Below are 12,497 nucleotides of genomic sequence, written 5' to 3'. Positions count from 1 at the left end.
TTAACCATTTATTATTACATGTTGGATTAAAACTGGGGGTTTTTTTGTACAAACTATATGTATATGTCTAAAGGTTTTCTCTGCATGGGAATTGCAGCAATGTAACAGATGTACCTTTACTGGGAAACACAATACAATAATTTTAAAAAGAGCAAAAGAATTGGGTCATTTTTCCCGGGTCTGCCACTCACCGGCGTGGTTACCTAACCTCCCCGAGCTTTCATTTCCTAGATCAAACCTGTATAATAAAATCATCCTCATGTACACTAGCTCACTTTATTTCTAAACAATCCTGTATAATAGATATTCTGCAGGTGATAGTGTGATACTCATTATATAAGGGGTAAAAGATTTAAATCTAGGTCTCGTAAGATTTTAATGCTTCTTCCCTTCACAAACTGCTGCTTTCCCACTTCTAAGATTTAAAAAAAAGAGAAATATTAGATTTATTTTCTAACTAGCTTCCTAATATGTCCTTTTTAAAAGACCAATACAATAACATTCCCAGTAAGATCAGCCCTTTGCTCTGTCGCCCTCTTACCTGGTAGGTGGTACTGCTTGACAGGTAGGGAGACTCCTTCCGGGACACGTGGTTCTCAAGAGAATCGATGTTGACCTACAAGTTATAATTCATCTCAAACTCTCCTCAAGAACCCCTGATTAATCTAATGCATCTTTGTCTTCATCGCCAACGTTAACACAGAGGGTGGGGACCAGAGCACAGTCAAGATGGCTTTTCCTGATCACCTTTCAAATAGTTTATTGTCCTTGAGGTTCTGTCATAAATCATTTTCAATCGAATAAGTACGTCATGGGCTCTACATAGAATTAGACCAGTGTTTCCATATTATTGTATATTTAAACAGTCATCAAATCTTCATATTTTTTAATGTTTCAAAGTTTGTCTACTGGAAAAATATGTCAGTGTTTCTTTGCTCTGAAATTTAGACTTCTTCCGAAGCAGAAAAAGGAAAGAAATATATACATTACTACATTTTTCCAAAAACTGTGAGCTTATTTTGTAGTTATACTGAGCCATCAAAACTATTCCTTTATGAACAATTAATCGTTTAAAGAACCAATTAACAAGAACATTTAAAAAAATAGAATAAACCTTCTTTATAGAAAAAGGAACAAGGATGGTGTTCAGTTTGGAGTGAACTGAATATAGTGAAAAATTCAAATCACAGTTGAAGCTAGATTGTTGTTTCTTTTTGCAGAGTGAAGAACCATTATGTCAATAGTACAGCCATCATGACTTCAACAAATGTGTCAATGTCATGTTCAGCATGTTTATTTTTAGCAAAGAAATATGTCTGTGATCTCAGACTTTGCAAGAATGCTTGATGCATCCTTCAGTTTGGAAAGGAGATATGTGTTGACTGGTATTCAAAATAATTAAAAAATTAACTCGCAGGGAACACTATCATGGTAGTAACTCAACTTGTCTTATCCAGGTTTATTATTAATCATGTGAATTAATCTTGGAAAATTAAGAGCAATGTGTGTGCTACAGAAAATAAGTATTTTTCTAGGAAACTTGTTAGTTTTTGAAAAGAGGTAGACCTATTGCTTACACAGATTGTTTAAAGTTTGTCAGCAGAAGAGATCAGATATGCATAATAAAAAAAACACATGCTAGATTTTTATTTTTCATGTAAAATGATCAAATACTACTTTATGATTATATTGTTACATTGTAAACTGAGTGATTACAACCATATTTTTAGATTATTGATAGCATCTTTTGAATTGTCTAGGCTCCATTCAAAATAAGGTCTACAACCTTGAGGCTCCCAAACTTTTTGACTTCATTCCCCACGAACTGTGTTATTAGAATATCTTACTATTTGGGGGAAGATACTGTGAATGTATTTCTGGCTTCATAAATTATACAAGCATCCGTTCTGCTCTTTCAATCAGGATACCAAATGTTTTTTACATCAACCTGGGTGAAACAATGTATATAATACAATTTTATTTCCCATGAGTTTTTAGTAAGCACTGACTTTGTAGCAAAAAAGAAAAACTCTTTGAATGATTAGGAAAGTGAAAGGGAGATGAAAAACAGTAAACAAAATATGTATTATAAAGTAGGATCTGTGGGAATTATAAAAAAGAATTTATGATATAAAAGTGGCTTATAATAGTTTTCTAGGGGTCAATTCTACATAGAAATTTTAAAATAAATGAGATCAGCAGAACTCGATAATTTTTAAGTACAAGCTGTATCTCTATCGAAAGATTACTTCTTGTGGCTTTAGTATTATATAAAACTCTATATTTGGAAAATACGGGAGTTTATAAAGATATTTTTTATATCAAGTTCTGATATGCAGAACTTGATATGAAAAGTTTGGTTACTCCATCAAAATCACTTTTTATTTTTTCTTTTTGGCCACACCTCGTGGCTTGTGGGATCTTAGTTTCCCTACCAGGGATCTAACCCAGGCCCTGGAAGTGAAAGCGCCAAGTACTAACCACTGGACCACCAGGGAATTCTCCGAAATCACTTTTATTAGAATTTATCCTTAAGAATGAATAATCGAAAGGAGACTTGGACATGCAAGAACATAACCTAACTTGTGGCGGAGAAAGGATTCCAACCAAAGTGAAGAGTCCATTAAAGTTAGCTAACACATTACTCAATAAATCTTATGAAAATGAAATACCTTAGCACAGTTATTCATCAGATAGATGCCGTATGATATGTTTGGATTGTCTAAGGAATTTATGCACTGATTTTGAATGTTGATTAATGACCTCTTCTAGACATGAGATTCTATGTTTTAAAATTCTACATTTTCAAAGAACAAACAGTCAAAACCCCAGTATTTAGTTAACAACTCACAGTACTTTTTTTTAAGAAATATTAATAGATCAGCTTGTTCCTTGAACAATAGGACCTTGTGTCAACTCAATTTGTTGAAATCATAATTGAAGAGAGAAAAGACAAAAGACTTCATTCAGAGATTACTTTATGTTGGTACCATTGTAAGAATGTTCCTTATTAAATGTGTAGCAATAATCCAGATATTTTAACAATTTTTAAACTACTCATTGTATTCTTTATAACTGTTTCTCCTCCAAAAAAAGTTACACAGACATTATTATCTATTAAAGTACGTCTCCAGAAAGAGACACAGAGACAGAGAGAGAAAGAGAGAGAGAGAGAGATAAGAAAGTAAGAAAGAAAGATTCCTTCTATCCAAATTTTCAAATCTTCACTGTTGGGTTGCTTACCTTTCATACCGACATATTTACAGAAAATCAAATGGCTTAAAATTTCAAAAAGGACCATATGATAAATGAAAGCCTATGAGAGATGGAGTTAAACCACCTTTGATGTTACTAGGTAATAGTGGAAATTATGATTTGATTTAAGCAATCCTTATGAAATTACTATTTACAACCCTGTAAGGACACCTCACCACCACAAATCCAGGGAGAAACACCTAGTTTCTGGCAAAGATATGTGATAACTGTACCATATTTTTTGGAATTATTCCTTTTGGACTTAATTCACAAGCAGCCTCTCTCCTGTATTAATCATAAATGGTTATTGGAGGCTAATGCAGAGGGAAACTGACACAATGACACATTTGTAGAACTGTTTTTAACAACCTTTATTTACCATGTATAATAGAGTGGCTCTAGAGCTTACAATTGTTTAATCAGTGAGGGTATTAAACAGATAATCTTGGAGCAAAGTCAATATAGGTGCTTTTTTAAATGTCCTCTCTGAAACCCCAATTAAATGCACTACTGTTCCCAGTTTCCTGTCTTAAAAGTAGTTTTTAGTGTTGCCTGGAGGCTGGTGAACAGCTGCAACATTCCAGCCATGAAGCTAATGCTTTTTAGTGATGAGAGAATTACACAAATGCAAATACTGTTACATGTCTTCTGGAAAAGGATTTACAAATACATGAATTTGAGGAAAAAAAAAAAAACTTAGATATCAAAGGATTTCAGGCATAAGAGTATACATATGCCCATATGTACCTTAACTGCTTTATGGAAAAGATGGTGATCATTGTACAAATAAACACATAATATAGCCATAGGATGGAGACAAAGTTATTCTTTAAAAACATGAAATGTCATGCTCAGTTGATATAGAGACTCAGACACACTGAATAACTGGGGACAAGCGATCGGACAGTGACAGAATTCTACTCGCTACCCCAGCCCCTTTTCACTTTTCATCGTCCTATGTATACAATGTATTAGATTTTTTTTTTTTTTTTTTTTGCGGTACGCGGGCCTCTCACTGCTGTGGCCTCTCCCGCTGCGGAGCACAGGCTCCGGACGCGCAGGCGCAGCGGCCACGGCTCACGGGCCCAGCCGCTCCGGGGCACGTGGGATCCTCCCAGACCCGGGCACGAACCCGCGTCCCCTGCATCTGCAGGCGGACTCTCAACCACTGCGCCACCAGGGAAGCCCAAGCTTCTATTTTTAACACCTTTTCGTTACCCAATTATTAGCTACGGATTTTTAAAATCAAAATTGCACAAGAAGACAATATAAATGATTCTGTATATATACTTTGAGACTTAAAGGTCATTTGCTATTTCCCACTGAACTTGAAAATGAGAGGAGAATAAGGAAGGGTAGTAAGTTAAGCACAAGTGCACCAAGAGATGTAGAATTCTAGTTTCAATACTGAATTTTTTTCTATGCGACACGACTTTCAAAAATAAAAAATAGATACACCCGTCACTGCACGAGGGTTCGTTGATAATGCTTCTTGTCCTTTGTCTGTTCTCCCACTAGACGGTGAGACCCTTGAGGTCAGAAACTGTTTCTCAATCATCCTTGGACTCCGGGGACCTAACGCATCTCCTTGAACACAGTAGGCGTTCAATGTTTGCTTGTGTCCTCTTTAATTTTCGAGCACAGGTCTATATCCAGCTGCTCCACCAGACATAGGCTACACCCCAACCATCCCTCATTTACCTGATGATGAAAAACGGGTGCAAGTGGCTAACTTCCACGTTGGGGCCCCATATGCGTCTGGATAATCGAGAACCTAAAGTCGGTCACAGATGCTAATCATCCTCCAAAATTTTAACACAGAAACATTCAAACAGGTTACTGCTCGTCAGAGATCTTGGCCACCGCCCGAATCACTGATATCAAGCAATGCCGAGGGCCAAATTTCAGACAAATAATTCTTTTCGGTTCTTAAATAAGGTGTTTCATTAAGTTAGGAATTCTACTCTTCTACGCAACAGACCATATACCTTCTGCTAACAATAGAAAAAAGATGACACTTTTAAAAAACTTACAGTCATGAACATGTTTCCAGACCTTAATGTACTTTTTGAGCAACTGTCTACTTCTTCCAATAATATTCTCATTTTAGTAAACGTTCCTGTTGTCTCTATTGATCCAGACTAGGGTACTATGGAAAGTATGATAATTTGGGGCCTATTCTTTAACTTTTCCAAGTTTAATTTAGTGAAAGCCTACATCATGTGCTCTGGGTAGACCAAAGTCCTCCGTAGAAATGAGCTTTTCTACTTCGGTTCTTACCAAAACACACCTCTGGTAGTGAGTTTTGTGCTCCACCCCCTCTTGTATCTAAATATTTTAACCACATACTGTTTTCCCATTGAGGAAAGGTCCAGTAAAAAAAAAAAAAAAAAAAAAGATAATCTGATTCTGTCCATCAAAATGACCTTCAGAGTTATTTCATAAACACAGGTGAGAATTAGTGTTAATTTTTTCATTCCATTGCGTGTGAATCAATCTGATCAACTATTATATGCACCAAACTTTGTAACGTGAAGGATATTTCGGCTCTTCTGAAAACTGAATCATTAGAGGAAAGTTGCCATCATTCACAATCTTTAAAAAGTAGGGTTAAAAAATAAGGGCTTCCCTGGTGGCGCAGCGGTTGAGAGTCCGCCTGCCGATACAGGGGGCGCGGGTTCGAGCCCCGGTCCGGGAAGATCCCACGTGCCGCGGGGCGGCTGGGCCCGTGAGCCGTGGCCGCTGAGCCTGCGCGTCCGGAGCCTGTGCTCCGCAACGGGAGAGGCCACAGCAGTGAGAGGCCCGCGAACCACACACACACACACACACACAGAGTGGGGCTGGATATAAAGACAATTCCAAAAAGTGATTGGGGGCAGATTTCCTGGCTTATGTTTCCACTATCTAAGGCGATTAATTCTGAAGGCCCAACGGAGTTTGGATTATATACTGGGATACGTTTATCCAAAAATCAGTTACATTAACATAAACTTGACATTTATAAAAAGTCTCAGCAAATGGAAAATTTGCTCCACAGTCAATTTAAAGAAACACAAAGATTTACTTACTAATGGTTAAGATGCTATCAATAACAATGTTCTTAAGGGAAAATGTTCCACCTTTCTTGGATTTTTTTTTTTTCTTTGTTAAAATCGTGTTAGCAAGAAGATATTTTGCCCAAAAGATACCATTAGAAAGACCTTTAAAAATATCATAATTTATTCTAGAGTCTTCTTTTTCCAACACTTCTTTTGCTGTTATTAAATTCACCTTCCATCAGTGTCTAAAAAGTTGATAATCACTCCATTGTCGTGTTATTACTTTTATTTTATTTTTCAGTACAACTTTCTCAGTGAGATGCCTGTTTACACTGTGATCATCATATTATACCTGAAGTCGCATTTCTTCATGTAACTTTGGATTTCTGCTATTACTCAAAAGAAGAAATTCTGAACAGAAATCAACAAATTCTATTGCATAGTTACCTAAAAGGCTAAAGATTTCCCAAATAGTTTCAAACATGTTGATTAATTTGAGCATTGCAATTAGTTTCTCCCCATACTTCATACTTTTCCACAGGGAAGGCATATTTTACATAATGATATTTGCAGAGAAAAATCTGTCATTTGGAAAGAGAGCTATAAAATATAGTATGTTTCAGTCTACTTTCAGCTTTTATTTTATGGTGAAAAAGGAAAATAATTTTGGCAATTACTTGTCAAAAAATCCCCTCAATGATTTTCGCTGTTTTAGGGTAACAAAAAGTAGTTTACCAAATGGGGTTTTTGACCTAAATGTTAATTTAAAAATGGTTTCTTTCACATTTTCAATTCTACACTCTCCCCAGTTATGTTAAGATCACCTGAATGATACAAAATGTTGCTAACTTATGCTGACTTAAAATAAACCAAAAAAGCACAATTCTATGGACTGAAACTACATGACTGTAATTCTAATTAACAAGATTCATTCCATGAGATATCTTTCAGTGAGCGCCTTTAAACTACCACAGTTTTCCCACACTTTACTGAAAACATCCGAGGGCACTGTAGAGAAATATTATCGTTTTTTGGGGATAAAACAATTAGTATCAAAAAGCTAAAAATGTCCTTTGGAGGCAAAAGATATGAACAAGCTTTCCTTTCTATTATGGGAAATAGCTTGACGTATATGACAGAAGGAATGGTAAAGGGCTCAGTTTTCCTAATGCCTTTAAATATAACTTTTTACTTTAGCTAAAGCCAATCTTACATTGAAAGTACAATTTTTGTAAAACCTCTGTGGTTACTAAACATACATTACTGAAATGGACAGTAAAATGTCAAAATTAGCTGTACATCCATTATCACAAATCTGGAATACTTTGGGAGAAATAGTGGAATAAAAATATACACGGTACCCTGAAAAATCCAAAACAGATGTCTCCTGAAATTCAGCATATTTACATACTTGTAAATAGTATATCTTTTCCAAAACATGACATTTCTTCTTTAGGATAGTTTGTGTATGTCCATGGGATAGTGGGGGTAGGAGAAGGAGAATACATTTAATTCAAACTTATATGCTCGATGAAACTAAGATTGAGTCCTTAGAGATATTCCAAGAGCAACAGAACGTTTCTATTTGAAGAAACATTTGAGTGAATAAAGGTTGGTGATTTGATTTAAGTTGATTTATTTTCACACTTTTGCACGCATCCTGTGGAATATCTGCTCAATATTCACTCCATGGTTTTTATATTTTTAAAGATTTCAGAGATTGATACATAAAAATACAAGCCAGGGCTGTTTTCAAATACCTTTCTGCAGGAAGATGGCTGAATTTGGAGGCTGCATCCCTTCTCTTATTTTATGGCTTCCTAGCTTGCTTTGGAATTCTCAGCAGAGTATCATCAGGTAGTAGTTACAAAACCTTGGAAACATAGGGAAAGCCTTCAGGAATCTGAAGGTAACATTTCCAAACAAGATCAACCCTTTTTTTTTTTTTTCCCTTAGATTTAGAAGCTCACATGAAAACCAAATGATAACTTCTATTGCTATTTTAGCAACTGCACATCGAAACCCCAAATACAAATTGATAAAATATTTTTCCATCTAAAGCTACCCTTGCATAAATTGTTTTCTTAGTAAAATAACATAATAAAGAAAGGAAAGAAGAGATGGAGGGAGGGAGGGAGGGAGGGAAAGGGGCAGATTTCTAAATGGGCATGTTACCATCCTAACATCAATTTCATCTTTAAAAAAAGGGCAAACAAACCAACCAACAAACTAAAAAAACTCTTTAACATTGCTTCATCTTTGTTTTTCTTTGTGAAATTTAAAGTTATGAAAGCCTATGGTTTAGTTACAGGGAATATCAATGTGAGAGGTTGACACCAAATAGAGCACATATTATACTTTAAGTAAATAGTTCTGCAATACTTCTTTGATTACAGATTATTAGCTGAAAGTGATCATAAATTTGGATTATTTCCAGTTTAGCTAAAACACAAGCATACGCTCTCTCATAAAAAGAAATCTTAAAAAGTAACTCTAAAATTAATGATGATTTCAAGAAGTAGCGTTGACAAATGATTCGAGCTCATTCTATTGATATTTATTTTATTATAAAGAATATTCTAAGATTATGCTTCCTATCAAAATAAATTAGTACTTAAACTCCAATTCTTTTGATTTTTTTCTTCACCTAGTCTAATCAAATCACTTTATCTCATAAAAGAGGAAATGGATGCTTGGAAAATTTAAGCGACTTTGCCTGACACACAATAAAAATGTAGAGTTAGAGCCCGGAGTCAATTCACAGTCACAATCGCGGACCAGTTTCAATCATCATTTCCTCTTCTTTCAGGTGCTTCGAGAAGCTCATGAGGCTACAATTCTTTTTCCAACTTTCAGGACTGTCGTTATTGCTCCAGACCTTTTTCCATGTTTTGGTTCATCATATGAATGTATTTTTATTTTGTTTTAGCCAAAAGATAACACCTAGAGTTTTATAATCTTTAATTATAACATCATGTATCTCCTAATTGTTTTTAATCTCCTTTACCTTTTGTTTTTAAAAAATGCATTTAAGGGACTTCCCTGGTGGTCCAGCGGTTAAGACTCCATACTTCCACTGCGGGGCGCAGGTTCAATCTCCAGCCCCCCAAATGCATTTAAGAACCTAGAACTTCCCGGGTCCTTCGGATCAATGTCACCACACTGGTGCCACAGGGACAGTGAATCTCCTGTCCAGCCCTCCCTGCCCAACCACCCCAAAGCCACTGGCAAGTACATTTGATCTCAAAATGTCATAAAACATCAACGTCCATTCATTTGTATTTTGAAGGGCAAGGATGCTTAATGAATTTTTTCTTTGCTATTTCTTTTCTGGGACTAGGAGTGGAATGCTTTCTGTTTTGTAGTAAATAAAAACTTTTACTCCTTTAATCCTTAACCCCCTGGCTACTTTTTCTTCCTTCCTTCCCCCCCCCTTCCCCTGCCCCTGCCCCTCCTCCTCTAAAAATAGTTACCTTATTTTTCATTATTTGGAAGGAAGAAGGGGAAATAGAACTTGGAAACAGAAGAAAGCATTACTTGCAGAACTATACATTGGACCTTAAAATTGTATTTTCTCAACATATCTTCCCATTATTGAACTGATATTCAAAAAAATCAAAAGCTCAAGTTCTATTTGATCCACGTGAGAGATACATAACAATATATTGTGCGAGATGTTTACCAACATGTGTTATTCATATAGACATTTAGGTTGTGGGGTAGCTATGACACAGGTTTGGATTTTGCTATTTACGGCTTTCCCTCTTGCCTTTCACCTCCAACCAAATCTGTACACACCAACGTGTAGATCATTGGATTCTTAAAATATAAAACTATTCTAAATATCTAGAAGAGTGGAGTATGAGAAGTGGGAAGTCCATAAAAATGAAAAAACACGTTTTCTGAAGTCTTTTCAGACCACCGACAAAGCTCATCACAGAGCTCTGGGACTCTCAATAGAGTCTGTGCCTCAACAGACATCAGAAGCTGTCCTTGGCCCCTGTCCTCTCCTGTGACAGAGTTGTGGCCCCGTTTTTGCCTCTACAACTATGAGAAGAATCCTTAAACAAAACGGTGTGTTAGTTTTTTTTTTTTATCTGAGATCCTTGATAAGAAGATTGAGGGAGTAGATTTCCCAGAAATAAAAGAAGTACTAGGTGATAGTTAAGTTGGGTTGTTTGAACGCCTAATTCATTGAAAGCAATTTTCCTGCATCATTTTATTAAGTGAAAGGAAGATACTTAGAAAAGGTCAGATAGAATACTTTTTTTTTTATTCTAAATGAGGAATAACCAAATTAAAAATTATTTTCCTTCCATTGGAAACAGAGCAGTCACGTAGTAAGACGACTCCGAGAGCCAATTGCAAGGTGACAGCTGCTGACCCTTTGTGCTGTCAAGGCTGGAGCTGGCCATGCTCACCTAACGATGTCCCTTCACTTCAGGCTCCTGTGAGGAAGCAGCGTCAGGACCCTGATGGTTGGGTTTGAAAGAGCAGATGTAACCTAAAAGCGCTGATTTTGGGGTGGGTTCATTTCTGTTTTTTTTTTCCCTTAGGTATTTATTTTTTTAAATTGAAGTAGAGTTGATTTACAATGTTGTGTTAGTTTCAGGTGTACAGCACAGTGTTTCAGATATATATATACATAATTTTTTTCAGATTCTTTTCCATTGTGGTATTAAAAGATACTGGATATAGTTCATTTCTTCTAAGGAATATTCCAAGGGACCTCTTAGCTCTCTTCCAGGGCTAAAGTGACAGCTTTCAGGTGTAGGGCCAAGGGCCAGAGCAAGTCCTGTGACCTAGGGAGGTGCCTGGTCCCTGGCCAGGCATTCATCTCAAGGAGGACTCAGCACATCCATTAGAAACAGAAAGTCTGTCTCCAAGGAAGTCGAGGGGCAGCTGAGCACGAGAAGGAGCCCTCGTCGGCAGCTCCTTCTGGCTGTCTGCTCAGGGTATAATTACAGGCTGGAAAAATGCAGCCCCGCAGAGGTACACGGGACTGAGTTACAACATAGCAATTCATTAGAGCAGCCCATACTCAAAGTCCTGAAATATGAACACGTTTTCAGGACAAATGGAATTAATTTATAATGTATAATAGGCAGTGTGCCCAGTGCCGTGCCTTTTGGACAAGCAAAATAATTAAAAGCCTACATATTCTACCAACTCTATGTGAATTTTTGGACCAATTTCTAGAACTCTTTTTGGGATTAAATATAGCACATGCTTTTTAAACTTGACAAGTAAAATCGGTATAGAACCGGCAAATATGCGAGATATCTTGTAATAACCCATAATGGAAAATATGGAAAAGAATGTATCTATCTATCTATATGTATACATATATATGTATGTATGTATAACTGAATCACTTTGCTGTACACTTGAAACTAACACAACATTGTAAACTAATTACACTTCAGTTTTTAAAAATCTGCTAAATAGATTAGATTCTCGCTATCATACATAGAATTAGACTAAATGATGAAGTATAAGAAAGGCCCAAGACTCCTATTTGGAGTTTTTTGAAAAAGCAGCTTCCTTTCTCTGGTGAGGCTGAAAGGGCATGTTCTGGTGTTACATTGAATCTGTGGCCACCTTGACAATGAATTATTAGGTGATTTGAAAATGTTCTTTTCAGAAATGCCATCATATTTACTGAAAATTCCAGAGAATATGCTGAATGTAGAAAATTATTAATAGAAAATATTGATCAATAAGGTATATAATAAAGCACAGGCTTTAATGCTACCATGTACCCTCTTGCTGAAGATGATTAGAAGCATACCCAGAATTGGGCTGGAGATTATCAATAGTGAGAAATCATTTCCTCCAAAGGTGGATAGTTTATCGAGGTTACATGATCTGCCTGGTAATGTTTTGGTGAGTTTCTGAGACCAAACAGTAGTTTGGAGTAAACAAATTCTGTGACAGGAAACTATTGTCATTTCATTGATTGATTATTTGATAAAATACTGCTATATATTATGAGCAGAAAAATCCATAACACAGACTAGAACTAAAAAGTTTCTGGTTCTGTTATCTACAAAACAGAAAGAGACTCACAGACAAAGAGAAGAGACTGTGGTTGCCAAGGGGGAGGGGTGGTTGGGAAGGACGGTGTGGGAGTTTGGGGTGAGCAGAGGCAAACTAGTACACATAGAATGGATAATAACAAGGTCCTACTGTAGAGCACAGAGA

General features: G+C 36.3%; 1 long non-coding RNA gene across 2 annotated transcripts in view; it reads right to left on the bottom strand.

The window, feature by feature from the left end:
• The window catches only part of LOC131752674 (uncharacterized), an 87,375-nt gene that overhangs the window by 14,836 nt on the left and 60,042 nt on the right, over window positions 1-12,497 (bottom strand). For both annotated transcript variants that reach the window (XR_010838058.1, XR_009334589.2), the window contains exon 3: window positions 8,054-8,166. This is a non-coding gene — a long non-coding RNA (uncharacterized lncRNA). The remainder of the gene's footprint in view (window positions 1-8,053; window positions 8,167-12,497) is intronic.

This window comes from Kogia breviceps, chromosome 1 (assembly GCF_026419965.1).
Source record: "Kogia breviceps isolate mKogBre1 chromosome 1, mKogBre1 haplotype 1, whole genome shotgun sequence".
Lineage (NCBI taxonomy): Eukaryota > Metazoa > Chordata > Mammalia > Artiodactyla > Physeteridae > Kogia > Kogia breviceps.
This window is presented reverse-complemented; position numbering and strand designations above follow the sequence as displayed.